At 45.7% G+C, this 18,126-nt stretch overlaps 1 pseudogene across 1 annotated transcript in view; it reads right to left on the bottom strand.

Annotated features, from left to right (window-relative positions):
* Positions 1 to 18,126, bottom strand: part of LOC311136365 (WD repeat-containing protein 70-like) — a 67,819-nt pseudogene that overhangs the window by 44,667 nt on the left and 5,026 nt on the right. Inside the window, exon 7 of the transcript XR_014615439.1 lies at positions 599 to 771. The product of XR_014615439.1 is annotated as a WD repeat-containing protein 70-like (transcript). The remainder of the gene's footprint in view (positions 1 to 598; positions 772 to 18,126) is intronic.

Here is an 18,126-nt window from a genome sequence, read left to right as displayed (position 1 = left end):
AAACTGAATTGAAATACTGTAGAATTCCATTGATTCCAACGGAGGACTGCTTCTTCTAGGGAGTGCCAATATGGCCGACTGGTGGCTTCAAAGTCTCTCAATGAACAATACATAGTGTCAGCAATCCAGGGTTTATATACGTCATTGGTAAAGACCTATCCATCCGTTTACCACACAGTCCTTTTCTCTATATCACACCAGATACAAGACAGACGGAAGAAACAGACAGGTTGTTTTAAAATAAGGGTATTTACCAAACACACACGCCACTTTCCCACCTTTTGCTTTATTTACTGCTGGGTCCTGCTTAGTGTCAGTGACCTTTTGAACTCTGACCCCATGACAAGGTCCAGTCGGATTTTACCACCCAGCTCGCATCCTGACCTACTCCTCTCAGTCCTCAGTGTGACTAACAGTGTGCACCAGTGTGAGACAATGTTGAGGTTGTGTGTGTGTGTGTGTGTGTTTGTGTCAGACGGCGTTGAAGTGGTTTGTGTGTGTGTGTGTGTGTGTGTGTGTGTGTGTGCGTGTGTGTAAGAGAGAGAGAGAGAGAGTGTGAGTCAGTGAGTGAGTGTGCGAGCGAGAAAGCGAGACTCACGCTAAGGTTCCGGTCCCAGATCTGGACGGTTCCGTCCTGGCAGCCGGCTGCCACCAGCTTCCTATCTCGGCTCTAGGTGCAACAGGTAGACGTGACTTTTTCCCCTGTAGGGAGCGGGTTTTGAAGCACATCTTGTGCTTCTTGTTAGAGCTCAGGTCCCATGTGCGACAGTACTGAGAACACAGTGAGAGAGGGGAGAGGTTAATTATTAACAAACACACAGACTCTTCAACAACAACACAATATCAACATACACTATATATAAAACATTTGTGAAACAACTTCAAATTAGTGGATTCAGCTATTTCAGCCACACCCGTTGCTGACAAGTGCATAAAATCGAGCACACAGCCAAGCAATCTCCATAGACAAACATTGGCAATAGAATGGCCTTACTGAAGAGCTCAGTGACTTTCAATGTGGCACTGTCATAGGATGCCACCTTACCAACAAGTCAGTTCGTCAAATTTCTGCCCTGCTAGAGCTGCCCCGGTCAACTGTAAGTGCTGTTATTGTGAAGTGGAAACGTCTAGGAGCAACAACGGCACAGCCGTGAAGTGGTAGGCCACACAAGCTCACAGAACGGAACCGCAGAGTGCTGAAGAGCGCAGCGCGTAAAAATAGTATTTCCTCGGTTGCAACACTCATTACCGGGAGCTTCATGAAATTGGTTTCCATGGCCGAGCAGCCGCACAAAAGCCTAAGATCACCATGCGCAATGCCAAGCGTCGTCTGGAGTGGTGTAAAGCTCGCCGTCATTGGACTCTGGAGCAATGGAAACGCATTCTCTGGAGTGATGAATCACACTTCATCATCTGGCAGTCCGACTGATTCATCTGGGTTTGGCGGATGCCAGGAGAACGCTACCTGCCCGAATGCATAGTGCCAACTGTAAAGTTTGGTGGAGGAGGAATAATGGTCTGGGGCTGTTTTTCATGGTTTGGGCTAGGCCCCTTAGTTCCAGTGAAGGGAAATCTTAACGCTACAGCATACAATGACATTCTAGACGATTATGTGCTTCCAACATTGTGGCAACAGTTTGGGGAAGACCCTTTCCTGTTTCAGCATGACAATGCCCCCGTGCACAAAGTGAGGTCCATACAGAAACGGTTTGTCGAGAGCCCTGACCTCAACCCAATCGAACACCTTTGGGATGAATTGGAATGCCGACTGCTAGCCAGACCTAATTGCCCAACATCAGTGCCCAACCTCACTAATGCTCGTGGCTGAATGGAAGCAAGTCCCCGCAGCAATATTCCAACATCTAGTGGAAAGCCTTCCCAGAAGAGTGGAGGCTGTTACAGCAGCAAAGGGGGGACCAACTCCATATTAATGCGTGTGATTTTGGAATGAGATGTTCGACGAGCAGGTGTCCACATACGGTAATATCGTATACCCCGGTATGGCACAGAAACGGTATGACGGGGTATTAAAAAATCTGGATACCGCCCAACCCTAGAAGGAGGCGCCAGAAGCCAAACTTTAATGAGACTTAATTACATAAATATAGACTAAAAGCCAGTCATGTTTGACAAATATAATGAAGGATAATTAACATTAACATCTAAAGGCTTGATAAAACTATCAACATTAAGCGAAACGGTCTGATCTGTTGCATCAGCCTAATTTCATTTACATTTATTTTTTAATGTGCACTGGTTGCATGAATTTGTGATCTGTTGACCCAGAACTGTCCCAGTCTGTTTTTAACCGTATACATATATATATATATTTTTTAAATCAGCCCAGTGACAACAGGATGCCCCCAATTTCGAGCCCTGGAGGGAATTACTTTATAAAGGCATAAAAATTATTTGGTTGTAATGTTGCAATATTTTATAGGTTACAAAGGGTGGCATACCATCCGCCAGGAGAGCCTTAAAAGGGTCAGTGTTATATTTTGAGACAGGCTTGAATATGCAAAGAAGCCAATAAGCAGAGTGTAGCCTACATTGTTGTCTCATTCTCTATGGTACAACAGATAGTAATGCATTTCATTTTGTAAAGTCGTTTCTTGCGTAATAGTCAGATATGTGTTGAAGGGTGAGACATTATGGAACGGAGCAGAGACAGAACACTATATCAGCCTGACAAGCATGTCTGAAGCCTCTATGAAATCTTGATTTTCTTCCCTACATCTGCGTAAACACATTACTGACCCGTGCTGCAGACTGACTGGGCAGGACGGGCAGTGAGAGAGGTATTAAAACACATATTTCCTAACACAGACTTGTACACAAACCCAGCTGAGGAGGCTGTACACGCCACATATTTACTTATATACTGGATTCTTGACATAGCTCACTCAAATATGCTGTGTCTACTGCTGCACATATCATTCCCTGTATATCTTGTGTAAATTCATCCTGTGTAGATACGTATAGATTGCATTTGGATTACTGTTACAGTGCTATTTGGGTTGTCAATTGGATTCATTCAGACATTTCTTGGATTTCTTGTTCTTTCAGTTTTTTAAAATTGATTATTTGCCTACCTGTTTGACATTTTACTGCATTGTTAGGAGCAAGTAACATAAGCATTTCGCTGCAACTGCTATAACATCTTCTAACTTTGTACGCAACCAACCAATAAACTTTGATTTGATTTGTATGATGTACTGTTGAGTCATCTTTTTGTTTATTTTTTTGAACCCCTTTTTTCTCCCCAATTTCGTGGTTTCCAATTGGTAGTTACAGTCTTGTCCCATTGCTGCAACTCCCGTATGGACACGGGAGAGGCGAAGGTCGAGAGCCGTGCGTCCTCCAAAACACAACCCAACCGAGCCGCACTGCTTCTTGACACAATGCCCGCTTAACCCAGAAGCCAGCCGCACCAATGTGTCGGAGGAAACACCATACACCTGGCGACCGAGTCAGCGTGCACTGCGCCCGGCCTGCCTCAGGAGTCGCTAGTGCGCGATGGGACATCCCTGCCGGCCAAACCTTCCCCCAACCTGGACGACGCTGGGCCAATTGTGCGCCGCCCCATGGGTCTCCCGGTCGCGGCCGGCTGCGACAGAGCCTGGACTTGAACCAGGATCTCTAGTGGCACAGCTAGCACTGCGACCAGCCGTGTCCATGTATGTCTCTCTGACCCAAACACACACACACACACACACACACGGACACGCTCAGTCTGGCATGTCTCTCTGACCCACTGTCTGCTTCAACAGGCCTGACCTTGAGGGTCACAGGGTCAGGAGAGGAGCATAAACACACAGACTGACAGAGTTGCTACTAACAGCCAGGCATGGATTCCTCCACAGCTCGCTACACACTACAACAGTCAGACACTCACTCAACTGTGGTTAGATACGCTTGACATGGTGACACAGATGCCAGCCAAAGACGGACCATCTGAGAGAGTATTGGCAGAAATGTAATAAACCTTACAGTTTTACAAGGGTTTAACAACACTGCTAGCACAAACTGCTTTCAGGTTGATCCTCGTTCTAGAAACAAAACATTGACCATGTATAGTGCGTGATGTGAATTTGTATATGTGCATTTGTGTGTGTGTGTGTGTATGCATTGCATACGTGTCCTATGTGACAGGAGTGCGCAGGGTGACAGATCGTTCCACCTGCTCTCTCACAGACGTCTCTATTGTGTTTACATAGGAGCCTAGGCGTCTGTCCAGACACTAAAGACAACAGAACCTTTAACGTAGCCGCACACAACACCAGGAATTCAATTCACCCCAGTCAGCCTCTTTCCAAAACATGGCCCTGATGGCTGACGGGGGCAGGAGCAGAGGCCACCGCCACCCCACCATGGCTGGGCCGACCCTGGGTCTCTCACACATCTCAGCAGTTAGGCAAGCAAGGCTGGGAAGGAAGGCGCGTGTGGTCAGCATGCTCTACCCCAAATTAGGTGGGAAGTTGTAAGGATTCAAGTAATGGCAGAAAAGTAATGCAAAAGCCACTGGATTGTAAACTACAGGCTTAAAGGGACATTCAAGATATTTAGGAGCTGCACCTCATGTTTCTTCTAATTAATTCCTTTTATGAACCTCTAACCTTGCCCTCTTTAGAAGGGTGCTACGTTCCTGTGTGATGAATGAACAACTTGGCAACCATCTCACAAGTCGCAACTCAATTCTATTCAATGAGGTGACAAAACATTCAAGTACAGTATAATCAACAAACAAAGTACCACTCCACACTTTCTTTCCCTTCCCCAACAAGCCTGTTTTCCTCTCAATCAGCACTCCCCTTCTCCTGTGTAAGCGCTTAAAGACCCAGAGGGGTGAATGTGATAAAAGACGAGAGCCATACAGGCTCAGTCATGCGTGTGTGGTTTACGAGGTAACACAGCTGTTCACACATCAACCCAGGGGTAAGGCCTCACTCCCACACCCCCCACCTCCTCCCTGCCTTCAGATGCTATCTGTGGGACAGTCTTTAGGTCTACCAGGGACGGGTGGCTGGGAGTCTGGGACAGCTCCCCAGATGGAGGGATAAGCAGGACAGGAAGAAAGGAGAGGCTGATCAAAGCGCTGGGGCCTGTGTGTCAGAAGGGATGGGGCCAGGCTGTGGGGCCCGCTGAGGTTCTGTTATTACTAATGGGGATAATAGAGGAAGATGGAAGCTGCTGCATCTCAAGGGATGTAAAAGATAAGGAGGGGAAAGTAACAGGGAGAAAGTCCAAACAGGGGTAACATCACTGCTGGTTGTCAAAGAGGAAGTGGAGCAGTCAAGAGACTTAGAAGAACACAGTAGGTTCAATCAGACATCCAGGTGAGGCCGTCAACTGATAAGATGTTGACTTATAGCCTACTTAGCGCACAAACATAGTACTGTATACAGAATATAATATCCAGAATATTGTTATGCTATTCCTGTGTGTGTACATACTGGATTGTAATCCACCTTCATAGTGAGATTAAGCGTATCAAAAAGGTCACTTGATTGGTTGAAAAGTTAAGTAAGCACAGGGGGGAAATTACCATGAAATGATTGTTTCACTCCAATATCCAGGAGTAGCCTGACCATAGCAGCAAGTCGAGGTAGCAGAAGACACTGCTGTCAGTTCAACGTCCAATCCATCTGGTGCTGTGAGACCTCAGGTTAAACACAGTACTTGAAAGTATCTGGTTGTGGTATGTAGTACGTTCCAGGGCAGCAGGACATGGAACACTAGCTCTGTAAGGCAGGCGGGGCACCGGGTGCTGGGAGACGTGGTGTGATAGACGCACTGGACTGTGGATGAACCTGGTGTGTTCGAGTGTCTCAATGCCCAGAGAGGTCGAGACATGTTCTCTCCGACCCCTGGGACGTCGGTCTGTCCTCCTCACTCCACATCTCCGTATCAAATCAAATTGTATTTGTCACATGCGGCGAATACAACAGGTGTAGACATTACCGTGAAATGCTGACTTACAAGCCCATAACCAACAATGGAGTTTTAAGAAAAACAAGAGTTAAGATATTTACTAAATAAACTAAAGTAAAAAATTAAAAAATTAAAAGACTTGGCGCTCCGGTACCGCTTACCGTGCGGTAGCACAGAGAACAGTCTATGATTAGGGTGGCTGGAGTCTTTGACCATTTTTAGGGCCATCCTCTGACACCGCCTGGTATAGAGGTCCTGGATGGTAGGAAGCTTGGCCCCGGTGATGTACTGGGCCATACGCACTACCCTCTGTAGCGCCTTGCGGTCGGATGCAGAGCAGTTGCCATACCAGGCGCTGATGCAACCAGTCAGGACGCTCTCGATGGTGCAGCTGTATAACCTTTTGAGGATCTGAGGACCCATGCCAAATCTTTTCAGTCTCCTGAGGTGGTTTAGGCGTTGCCGTGCCCTCTTCACGACTGTCTTGGTGTGTTTGGACCATGATAGTTTGTTGGTGATGTGGACACCAAGGAACTTGAAGCTCTCGACCCGCTCCACTACAGCCCTGTTGGTGTGAATGGGGGCGTGCTCTGCCCTCCTTTTCATGTAGTCCACGATCAGCTCATTTGCCTTGATCACGTTGAGAGAGAGGTTGTTGTCCTGGAACCACACTGCCAGGTTTCTGACCTCCTCCCTATAGGCTGTCTCATCGTTGTCGGTGATCAGGCCTACCACCGTTGTGTAGTCGGCAAACTTAATGATGGTGTTGGCGTCGTGCCTGGCCATGCAGTCATGGGTGAACATGGAGTACAGGAGGGGACTAAACACGCACCCGAGGGGCCCCCGTGTTGAGGATCAGCGTGGCAGATGTGTTGTTGCCTACCCTTACCACCTGGGGACGGCCCGTCAGGAAGTCCAGGATCCAGTTGCAGAGGGAGGTGTTTAGTCCCAGGGTCCATAGCTTAGTGATGTGCTTTGGGGGCACTATGGTGTTGAACGCTGAGTTGTAGTTAATGAACAGCATTCTCACGTAGGTATTCCTTTAGTCCAGGTGTGAAAGGACAGTGTGGAGTGCAATAGAGATTGCATCATCTGTGGATCTGTTGGGGCGGTATACAAATTGGAGTGGGTCTAGGGTTTCTGGGATGATGGTGTTGAGGTGAGCCATGACCAGCCTTTCAAATCACTTCATGGCTACAGACGTGAGTGCTAGGGGTCGGTAGTCATTTAGGCAGGTTAGCTTGGCGTTCTTGACACAGGGACTATGATGGTCTGCTTGAAACATGTAGGTACAGCGTATTCGGAAAGTATTCAGACCCCTTGACTTTTTCCACATTTGTTACGTTATAGCCTTATTCTAAAATGGATTAAATTATAATTTTTTCTCAATCTACACACAATACCCCATAATGACAAAACGAAAACAGGTTTATATACAGTGGGGAGAACAAGTATTTGATACACTGCCGATTTTGCAGGTTTTCCTACTTACAAAGCATGTAGAGGTCTGTAATTTTTATCATAGGTACACTTCAACTGTGAGAGACGGAATCTAAAACAAAAATCCAGAAAATCACATTGTATGATTTTTAAGTAATTAATTTGCATTTTATTGCATGACATAAGTATTTGATACATCAGAAAAGCAGAACTTAATATTTGGTACAGAAACCTTTGTTTGCAATTACAGAGATCATACATTTCCTGTAGGTCTTGACCATGTTTGCACACACTGCAGCAGGGATTTTGGCCCACTCCTCCATACAGACCTTCTCCAGATCCTTCAGGTTTCGGGGCTGTCGCTGGGCAATACGGACTTTCAGCTCCCTCCAAAGACTTTCTATTGGGTTCAGGTCTGGAGACTGGCTAGGCCACTCCAGGACCTTGAGATGCTTCTTACGGAGCCACTTCTTAGTTGCCCTGGCTGTGTGTTTCGGGTTGTTGTCATGCTGGAAGACCCAGCCACAACCCATCTTCAATGCTCTTACTGAGGGAAGGAGGTTGTTGGCCAAGATCTCGCGATACATGGCCCCATCCATCCTCCCCTCAATACGGTGCAGTCGTCCTGTCCCCTTTGCAGAAAAGCATCCCCAAAGAATGATGTTTCCACCTCCATGCTTCACGGTTGGGATGGTGTTCTTGGGGTTGTACTCATCCTTCTTCTTCCTCCAAACACGGCGAGTGGAGTTTAGACCAAAAAGCTCTATTTTTGTCTCATCAGACCACATGACCTTCTCCCATTCCTCCTCTGGATCATCCAGATGGTCATTGGCAAACTTCAGACAGGCCTGGACATGCGCTGGCTTGAGCAGGGGGACCTTGCGTGCGCTGCAGGATTTTAATCCATGACGGCGTAGTGTGTTAATGGTTTTCTTTGAGACTGTGGTCCCAGCTCTCTTCAGGTCATTGACCAGGTCCTGCCGTGTAGTTTTGGTCTGATCCCTCACCTTCCTCATGATCATTGATGCCCCATGAAGTGAGATCTTGCATGGAGCCCCAGACCGAGGGTGATTGACCGTCATCTTGAACTTCTTCCATTTTCTAATAATTGCGCCAACAGTTGTTGCCTTCTCACCAAGCTGCTTGCCTATTGTCCTGTAGCCCATCCCAGCCTTGTGCAGGTCTACAATTTTATCCCTGATGTCCTTACACAACTCACTGGTCTTGGCCATTGTGGAGAGGTTGGAGTCTGTTTGATTGAGTGTGTGGACAGGTGTCTTTTATACAGGTAACGAGTTCGAACAGGTGCAGTTAATACAGGTAATGAGTGGAGAACAGGAGGGCTTCTTAAATCAAAACTAACAGGTCTGTGAGAGCCGGAATTCTTACTGGTTGGTAGGTGATCAAATACTGATGTCATGCAATAAAATGCAAATTAATTACTTAAAATCATACAATGTGATTTTCTGGATTTTTGTTTTAGATTCCGTCTCTCACAGTTGAAGTGTACATATGATAAAAATTACAGACCTCTACATGCTTTGTAAGTAGGAAAACCTGCAAAATCAGCAGTGTATCAAATACTTGTTCTCCCAACTGTACATTTTTGCAAACGTATAATTTTTCTAAAACTTAAATATCACATTTATAAGTATTCAGAACCTTTGCTATGAGACTTGAAATTGAGTACAGGTGCATCCTGTTTTCATTGATCATCCTTGAGATGTTTCTACAACTTGATTGCAGTCCACCTGTGGTAAATTCAATTGATTGGACATGATTTGGAAAGGCACACACCTGTCTATATAAGGTCCCACAGTTGACAGTGCATGTCAGAGCAAAAACTAAGCCATGAGGTGGAAGGAATTGTCCGTAGAGCTCAGACAGGATTGTGCAGGGGCACAGATCAGGGGAAGGGTTCCAAAACATTTCTGGAGCATTGAAGGTCCCCAAGAACACAGTAGCCTCCATCATTCTTAAATGGAAGAAGTTTGGAACCACCAAGACTCTTCCTACAGCTGGCCGCCCGGCCAAACTAAGCAATCGGGGGAGAAGGGCCTTGGTCAGGGAGGTCACCAAGAACCCGATGGTCACTCTGACAGCGCTCCAGAGTTCCTCTGTGGAGATGGGAGAACCTTCTAGAAGGACAACCAACTCTGCAGCACTCCACCAATCAGGCTTTTATGGTAGTGTGGCCAGACAGAAGCCACTCCTCAGTAAAAGGCACATGACAGCCTGCTTGGAGTTTGCCAAAAGGCACCTAAAGGCCTAACCATGAAAAACAAGATTATCTGGTCTGATGAAACCAAGATTGAACTCTGGAGGAAACCTGGCACCATCCCTATGGTGAAACATGGTGGTGGCAGCATCATGCTGTGGGGATGTTTTTCAGCGGCAGGGACTGGGAGACTAGTCAGGATCAAGGGAAAGATGAACGGAGCAAAGTAAAGAGAGATCCCTTGATGAAAACCTGCTCCAGAGTTCTCAAGACCTCAGACTGGGGCGAAGGTTCACCTTCCAACAGGACAAGGACCCTAAGCACATAGCCAAGAGAATGCAGGAGTGGCTTTGGGACAAGTCTCTGAATGTCCTTGAGTGGCCCAGCCAGAGCCCGGACTTGAACCCGATCGAAGAAGACTTGAACCCGATTGAGAGGATCTGCAGAGAATAATGGAAGAAACTCCCCAAATACAGGTGTGCCAAGTTTGTAGCGTCATACCCAAGAAGACTCGAGGCTGTAATCGCTGCCAAAGGTGCTTCAACAAAGTACTGAGTAAAGGGTCTGAATATGTATGTAAATGTGATCCGTTTATGTTTTAAAACATTTGTAAAAATTTCTAAAAACCTCTTTTGTCTTTTGTCATTATGGGGTATTGTGTATAGATTGATGAGGGAAAAAAACTATTTAATCAATTTCAGAATAAGGTTGTAACGTAACAAAATGTGGAAAAAGTCAAGGGGTCAACATTCACAAGGCCGATTACCAGGACATGTACGCTGACCAACTGGCAAATGTCTTCACTGACATTTTCATCATGTCCCTGACCGAGTCTCTAATACAGTGCATTCCGAATGCACTGTATTAGAGACTCGGTCAGGGACATGATGAAAATGTCAGTGAAGACATTTGCCAATTGGTCAGCGTACATGTCCTGGTAATCGGCCTTGTGAATGTTGACCTGTTTAAAGGTCTTACTCACATCGGCTACGGAGAGCGTGATCACACAGTCGTCCGGAACAGCTGGTGCTCTCATGCATGCCTCAGTGTTGTTTGCCATCGTCTGGTTTCCTCGTGTCACTGGGCAGCTCGCGGCTGGGCTTCCCATTGTAGTCCGTAATAGTTTGCAAGCCCTGCCACATCTGACGAGCGTCAGAGCCGGTGTAGTAGGATTCAATCTTAGTCCTGTATTGACGCTTTGCCTGTTTGATGGTTCATCGGGGGGGATAGCAGGATTTCTTATAAGCGCCCGGGTTAGTGTCCCTCCCGCTCCTTGAAAGCGGCAGCTCTGCCCTTTAGCTCAGTGCGGATGTTGCCTGTAATCCATGGCTTCTGTTTGGGGTATGCACGTACGGTCACCTTGGGGGGGGGGGGGGGACATCATCGATGGACTTATTGATGAAGCCGGTGACTGATGTGGTATACTCCTCAATGCCATCGGATGAATCTGTTGCTAGCAAAACAGTCCTGTAGCTTAGCATCTGCGTCATCTGACCACTTCCGTATTGAGCGAGTCACTGGTACTTCCTGCTTTAGTTTTTGCTCGTAAGCAGGAATCAGGAGGATAGAGGGCGAGGGAGATCTTTGTACGCGTCTCTGTGTGTGGAATAAAGGTGGTCTAGAGTATTTTTTCCCCCTCTGGTTGCCCGTGACATGCTGGTAGAAATTAGTTAAACGGATTATCCAAGACTCAGTGAAACAAGATATTACAGTTAACGTCCAGTTGGTAGGATAGTCTCGAACGGAGCTCATCCAATTTATTCTCCAATGATTGCACATTGGTCAATAGGATGGATGGTAGAGGCGGGTTAGCCACTCGCCGACAAATTCTCACAAGGCACCCGGATCTGTGTCCCCTGTATCGGCATCTCCTCTTCATGCGAATGACGGGGATTTGGGCCTGGTCCGGGAGCAGCAGTAAATCCTTTGCGTCCGACTCGTTAAAGAAAAAGTATTTGTCCATTTCGAGGTGAGTAATCGCTGTTCTCATATCCAGAAGCGACGGTGGCAGAAACATTATGTACAAACAATATGAAAAAACACACAATTGGTTAGGAGACCGTAACGGCAGCCATTCCCTCCGGCACCATCTGACCTATCGCCATGGAGATCATACTAAATAGCCCTGTGATCCGGCTCAAGCCCTCCAAAAAGGCCAAATTAGGGTATCTCCAGGCTCCATGCTTTGGGCTGAGAGTATAGGGTTACATATAGAAAAATGGGAGAAATACTCGGTTGACAAGCATGGTATGCCAGAAATGAACAATTAAGAGATAGAAGGATGATCTCAAGAGCAGGGGGAGTGTCAGTTTACAGCGAGACAGGACACAAAACACTTAGACCTACAGTGTGAGAGACCTTAACATCCTTTACAACACTGACTCCTCAATGTGCCGTATAGATCATATGCATGGCATGGTGGGGTGTACTATAGGATAAAACCAGCAGACAGGTGGACGGACCTCCAGCGCACAGGGCCTGACATGCTTCTCTCTGGGGCCAGTCTTAGTCTACATCCCAGTCCTACAGCCCAGACCAGCATGTAGGGAATCCCTGGCATCCAGCAAAACATTCCTCACAGTGTTTAGGGTTATTGAGTGTGTGTGTGTGTGTGTGTGTGTGTGTGTGTGTGTGTGTGTGTGTGTGTGTGTGCGCGTGAGTGTGTGTGCCTACGCCTACATCACTGTGTGAAAAAATTTCTGATGTAGTAAAAACCACAGCTTATTCTTGGCTAGGAATACTCCCACAGAAGAACAGACTCTTTACACTTTCTGGGGGCAAACTCTTTGGCCTGAAACATATTATTCTCCATAAGGCTTTCAAACAGGTGTTCTTTCAGCAGATAATTAAAGTAGGCCTAACTCTGCACTTAGCAGGTATTCAGGCCCTAAGCATTAAATATAAGTAATTATTTACAGCATTTAGCTAGAATGCATTTTGGCATGGATGCAAAGTCAGCAGCAATTCATTGCAACTAACACAACCATATGCTTCTTTCAGTCCCTTGCAGTTCTGACCTCAGTTTCTGAACAGAGTACCTCACCTAACTCACAAGGTAGTAGTAGAAAGTACCAAACATCCCCCCTGACACTCATCCATTCCCTAAGGCCTCAGAGTAAGATGTGATTTAGGGAGAGAGGGGAGAGGTTCAGAGAGGGAGAGACTCAGAGAGAGGAGGGACCTCTTCCCGACAGCAGGCCACACTGGGCGTTCCCCTCCTCTCCTGGTCCCGGGGAACTGAAATTACCCCCTCCGGACCCTCCCTCTGGGGACCCTCCACAGCTACAGCAGGTCGCTGCTGCAAACGGCTCCCTGTCCACTGCTCTGCTCTGCTCTACTGCCAGACCTGGGCCGCCAACACCCAGTGCTAACGTGCCATGGGAGGATTTCCAGAACATCAAGTAAAGCTAAATAAACCACCAAGCCCCCGCCACATCTGGGAGGGAGAGCTGCAGTAAGCAGAGGTAGGCAGTGGTAAAACACTGGCCCCAGCCCTCAACAGCCTTGTTTTCAGGAATGATCGAGGTGTTGGGTTTCTGCACTGCTGCCTGTCACACCCACTTAGAATCATCACTGGGGTTCTCTCTCGCCGTCTCACACACACACAGTCCCCTAAACATGGAAACACAACAACAGCCCCTGATGGTCCCCATAGATAAGTTCTATGGGAAAACCAATAGGCTAGAGTAACAGAGTCGTGAAACTGTATGGATATAGTTAACATGGATCATTGTGTATTATATCACCACTGATTTCCCCAATGAAAGATACAGAGGTGACCACACTGAGAGAGGTGAGGACAGTGAGAGATGTGAGAGCGGCAGGTAGTCTAGCGGTTAAGAGCATTGGGGACTGTAAACAAAAGGTCACTGGTACGAATCCCCGAGCCGACTAGCTGAAAAATATGTCGATGTGCCCTTGAGCAAGGCACTTAACCCCAATTGCTCCTGTAAGTCGCTCTGGATAGAGCATCTGCTAAATGACTAAAATGTAGAAAAATAAAAATGACAGACCAAGGCTCCCAGAGGGATAGTTTATCCTAGGGGACCCCCTGCTGGTGACATGTTATAAACCAGCACCCAGAGAGTTGTTTTTGGAAGCTCAAATTTACACTGACTAGTACCTACGGCCGGGACGATACCAGTATCGCAATACTCGTTAGTAGCGTGGCAAGGAAACAAAACACGAAGTAGATTGAACTTTTTAGGAAAACAGCCCTAATGTTGGATGCAAACCTTATGTTGTCATCCAGAGTCACATTTATTTACTTTCCAAGCTATAGCACACAATATTTTACATAGCCGTTTTTTAAAGGACCAAAGCGTTTGGTTAGGTTAGTGTTTTCATTTTTGCCATGGAAGAAATATTCCGATACTGGTATTGTCAGAGCCCTACTAACAATTGTGGAAATGGAAATGAGACTTCAGAGAGGGCCATATTGATGCCCAGGTGATCTCAATGAAAATGAGTCTTTAAGGGATTTGTTATGTTACAATCCTCTAGCTGATCCTGGATAAGCCACTGTACCCCAGCTCAAACAGACCCTGGTGCACATACAGGCATTACCATCCTTAAATGTTGGGGGGGCTAAGAATTGGCTGAGATTATCGGACTAATTTAATCCCTGTAAGAATCATTTAGTGTCGTCTTCTCTGGTGGGGGTCCTGATCCAAATAATCCTGCTTTTAGGAGGATCAGTGACCAAGTGGGCATGAGGGGCACGATGCCATTCTGAGAGAGACCAGTGAGACATGGCAGTGCACCCTTATTCAGCTGATCACTGCCTTTTTCAAACCAATTATCACACTCATCCCAGCTCCCAGAGAGCTGAGCCCTCCAGCTGTAGTGGTCTATGTTCACTCAGATTCACAGAGACGCATGAACACGCGTGCACGCACACACACACACGCGTGCACACACTCACTCACTCTTCATTGGAGCAGGTCATAAACACGTCCTTTATCTTGGGGTGCCAGCATGGCAGTGTGACCCTGAAATAATATAACATTATGGAAAACTGTGACACAGATATACAGATATACAGATAGCAGTCATTTACTAGAAAATGATAATAGCACTCAATTCAAATGTTATTTGTCATATGCGCCAAATACAAGCCCTTCCCAACAATGCAGTTTAAACATTTAAAATAGTAACACAGGAGGAATAAAATAAAATGCACAAGAATGGGGCTATATACAGGGAGTACCAGTACCAGATCAATGTGGAGCTATATACAGGGAGTACCAGGACCAGATCAATGTGGAGCTATTTACAGGGAGTACCAGTACCAGATTAATGTGCAGAGGTACAAGTAAAATAAACAGAGCAGCAGCAGCAAATTATGAGTGTAAAATTGTGTGTGTGTGTGTGTAATGTGTATGTATGTGTTTGTGTTGTGTCGGTCTGCATGTATGTATGTATGTATGTATGTATGTATGTATGTATGTATGTATGTATGTATGTATGTATGTATGTATGTATGTATGTATGTATGTATGTATGTATTGTATGTGAATGTGTGTGGGTTTTTTGTGGGAGTGCCAATGTAGTGTGTGTGTGTGTGTGAGTATATGGTTTGAATATACAGTGCATTCGGAAAGTATTCAGACCCCTTGACTTTTTCCACATTATGTTACGTTACAGCCTTATTATAAATAAATACAACATTTTCCTCATCAATCTACACACAATACCCAATAATTACAAAGCAAAAACAGGTTTTTAGAATTTTTTTCAAAAACTAACAGCTCCGGTCGTTTTTTAATTGGACTGGAGGAACTACCGTTGCTATGCAGGTCTGATTCCCCTCCTTCCCAATATAACAGGAGAGGAGAGCCAACTGTCAATGCCTAAAGAGAACCAGACTGATACACACTGACAGTAAACACCACATCAAGAGAATGGGCCTAATTAAATAATAAATAAATACATTTAGTCATTTAGCAGACGCTCTTATCCAGAGCGACTTACAGTTAGTGAGTGCATACATTTTCATACAATTACAAACAGAACCTGGGCGGAAATCAGCCTCACTGATACTAAGGACGTTTTATTAGTCATAATTACAAGATACACATGCTATTCACTGTCCAATGAAATGCTTACTTGCAGGTTCATTCGACAATAAAACAAGAAATAAAAGCTAATACAAACACAAAGTAAATGGCTCAGTAGAAAAACATTTTTAGGATAATACAGAAAGGCACAATTTATATACACTGAACAAAAATATAAACACAACATGTAAAGTGTTGGCCCCATGTTTCATGAGCTGAAATAAAAGATCCCAGAAATGTTCCACACGCACAAAAAGCTTATTTCGCTAAAATGTTTTGCACAAATATGTTCACATCCCTGTTAGTGAGCATTTCTCCTTTGCCAAGATAGAAGCTGATTAAACAGCATGGTCATTACACAGGTGCACCTTATGCTGGGGACAATAACAGGCCAGTCTAAAATGTGCCATTTTGTCACAACACAATGCCACACATCTCAAGTTGAGGCAGCGTGCAATTGGCATTTTGACAGCAGGAATGTTCACCAGAGCTGTTGCCAGATAATTGAATGTTCATTTCTCTACCATAAGCTGCCTACAACGTATTTTTATTGAATTTGGCAGTACGTCCAATCAGCCTCACAACCGCAGACCACGTGTAACAACGCCAGCCCAGGATCTCCACATCCGGCTTCTCACCTGATGAGGGGGAGTATTTCTGTCTGTAATAAAGCCCTTTTGTGGGGGGAAAAAAACATTCTGATTGGCTGGGTGGGCGGGTGGGCCTATGCCCTCCCAGGCACACCCATGGCTGCGCCCCTGCCCAGTCATGTGAAATCCATAGATTATGGCCTAATTTATTTATTTAAATTGACTGATTTCCTTACATGAACAGAATTTTTTGCAGTTCGACTTTAGTGCCTTATTGCAAATATTTGTATTCTGTACAAGCTTTCTTCTTTTCACTCTGTCATTTAAGTTAGTATTGTGGAGTAACTACAATATTGTGGATCCATCCTCAGTTCTCTTATCACAGCCATTAAACTGTAACTGTTTTAAAGTCACCATTGGCCTCATGGTGAAATCCCTGAGTGGTTTCCTTCCTCTCCGGCAACTGAGTTAGGAAGGATGTCTGTATCTTTGTAGTGACTGGGTGTATTGATAGATCATCCAAAGTGTAATTAATAACTTCACAATGCTCAAAGGGATAATCAATGTCTGATTTTTTACCCATCTACCAATATGTACCCTTATTTGAGAGGCATTGGAAAACCTCCCTGGTCTTTGTGGTTGAATCTGTGTTTGAAATTCACTGCTCGACTGAGGGACCGTACAGATAATTGTATGTGTGGGGTACAGAGATGAGGTAGTCATTCAAAAATCATGTTAAACACTATTATTGCACACAGAGTGAGTCCATGCAACTTATTATGTGACTAGTTAAGCACATTTTGACTCCTGAACTTATTTAGGCTTGCCATAACAAAGGGGTTGAATACTTATTGACTCAAGACATTTCAGCTTTTCATAATTAATTTGTAAAAATGTCTAAAAACATAATTCCACTTTGACATTATGGGGTATTGTGTGTAGGCCAGTGACACACAATTTCAACTTAATCAATTATAAATTCAGGCTTTAACAACAAAATGTGGAAAAAGTCAAATGGTGTGAATACTTCCTGAAGGAACAGTATGTGTGTGTGGATTATTGTATATCTGTGTGGGTGTGTGCATGTGTGCTAAGGTTCAGAGAGTCAGTGCAGGTAGTCAATCTAGTTTAAGTGTTCAGCAGTCTGGTGGCTTGTAGATAGAAACTGTCTCTGAGCCTGTTAGTATCAGACCTCATGCTCCGATACCGTCTGCCCAACGGTAAGTGAACAACTCGCGGCTGGGGTGTGTGGGGTCCTTGATGATGCTGCGGGCCTTTCTCAGTCACCGTTTCAAATAGATGTCCTGGATGGGTGGGAACAAGGTCCCAGTGATGTACTGGGACGTCTTCACCACCCTCTGGAGGGCCATGCGGTCGTGAAAGGCGCAATTCCCGTACCAGACCGTGATGCAACCGGTCAGGGCACTCTCAATGGTGCAGAAGTAGTATTTGAAGAGGACCCGGGGTGGCATGCTGAATTTCTTCAGCCGCCTAAGGAAGTAGAGATGCTGTTGCGCCCTCTAGACAACGGTGGTGGTGTTGTTGGTCCATGTCAAGTCCTCGGTGATGTGGACGCCGAGGAGCTTAAAACTGCTGACTCTCTCTACTGCAGTCCCGTTGATGTGGATCGGCACATGTTCCCTACTCTGCTTTAGTGTGTGTGAGTACAGTGTGAGAGAGAGCATAAAAGTATGGGTGGGTGTTGTGCGAGAGACGGAGCACAGAAGAGAGTGAGGGAGAGAGACTAGTGCGCGTGTGGTGGTGATATAGTGATATGAGAACATTTGTTTTGGCCATTAGCTGGGTCACCTTCAGTGGTCCACTGCAGAGCTTTACTACCCAGAAGCCTGCTGCCAGTTACAGACCCAATGGAGCAGGGATCCACAGG

The sequence above is a fragment of the Coregonus lavaretus genome (assembly GCF_964263955.1).
Source record: "Coregonus lavaretus genome assembly, chromosome: 10".
Lineage (NCBI taxonomy): Eukaryota > Metazoa > Chordata > Actinopteri > Salmoniformes > Salmonidae > Coregonus > Coregonus lavaretus.
Note: the sequence above shows the minus strand (reverse complement) of the source record. Positions and strands in the feature narration are given on the sequence as shown.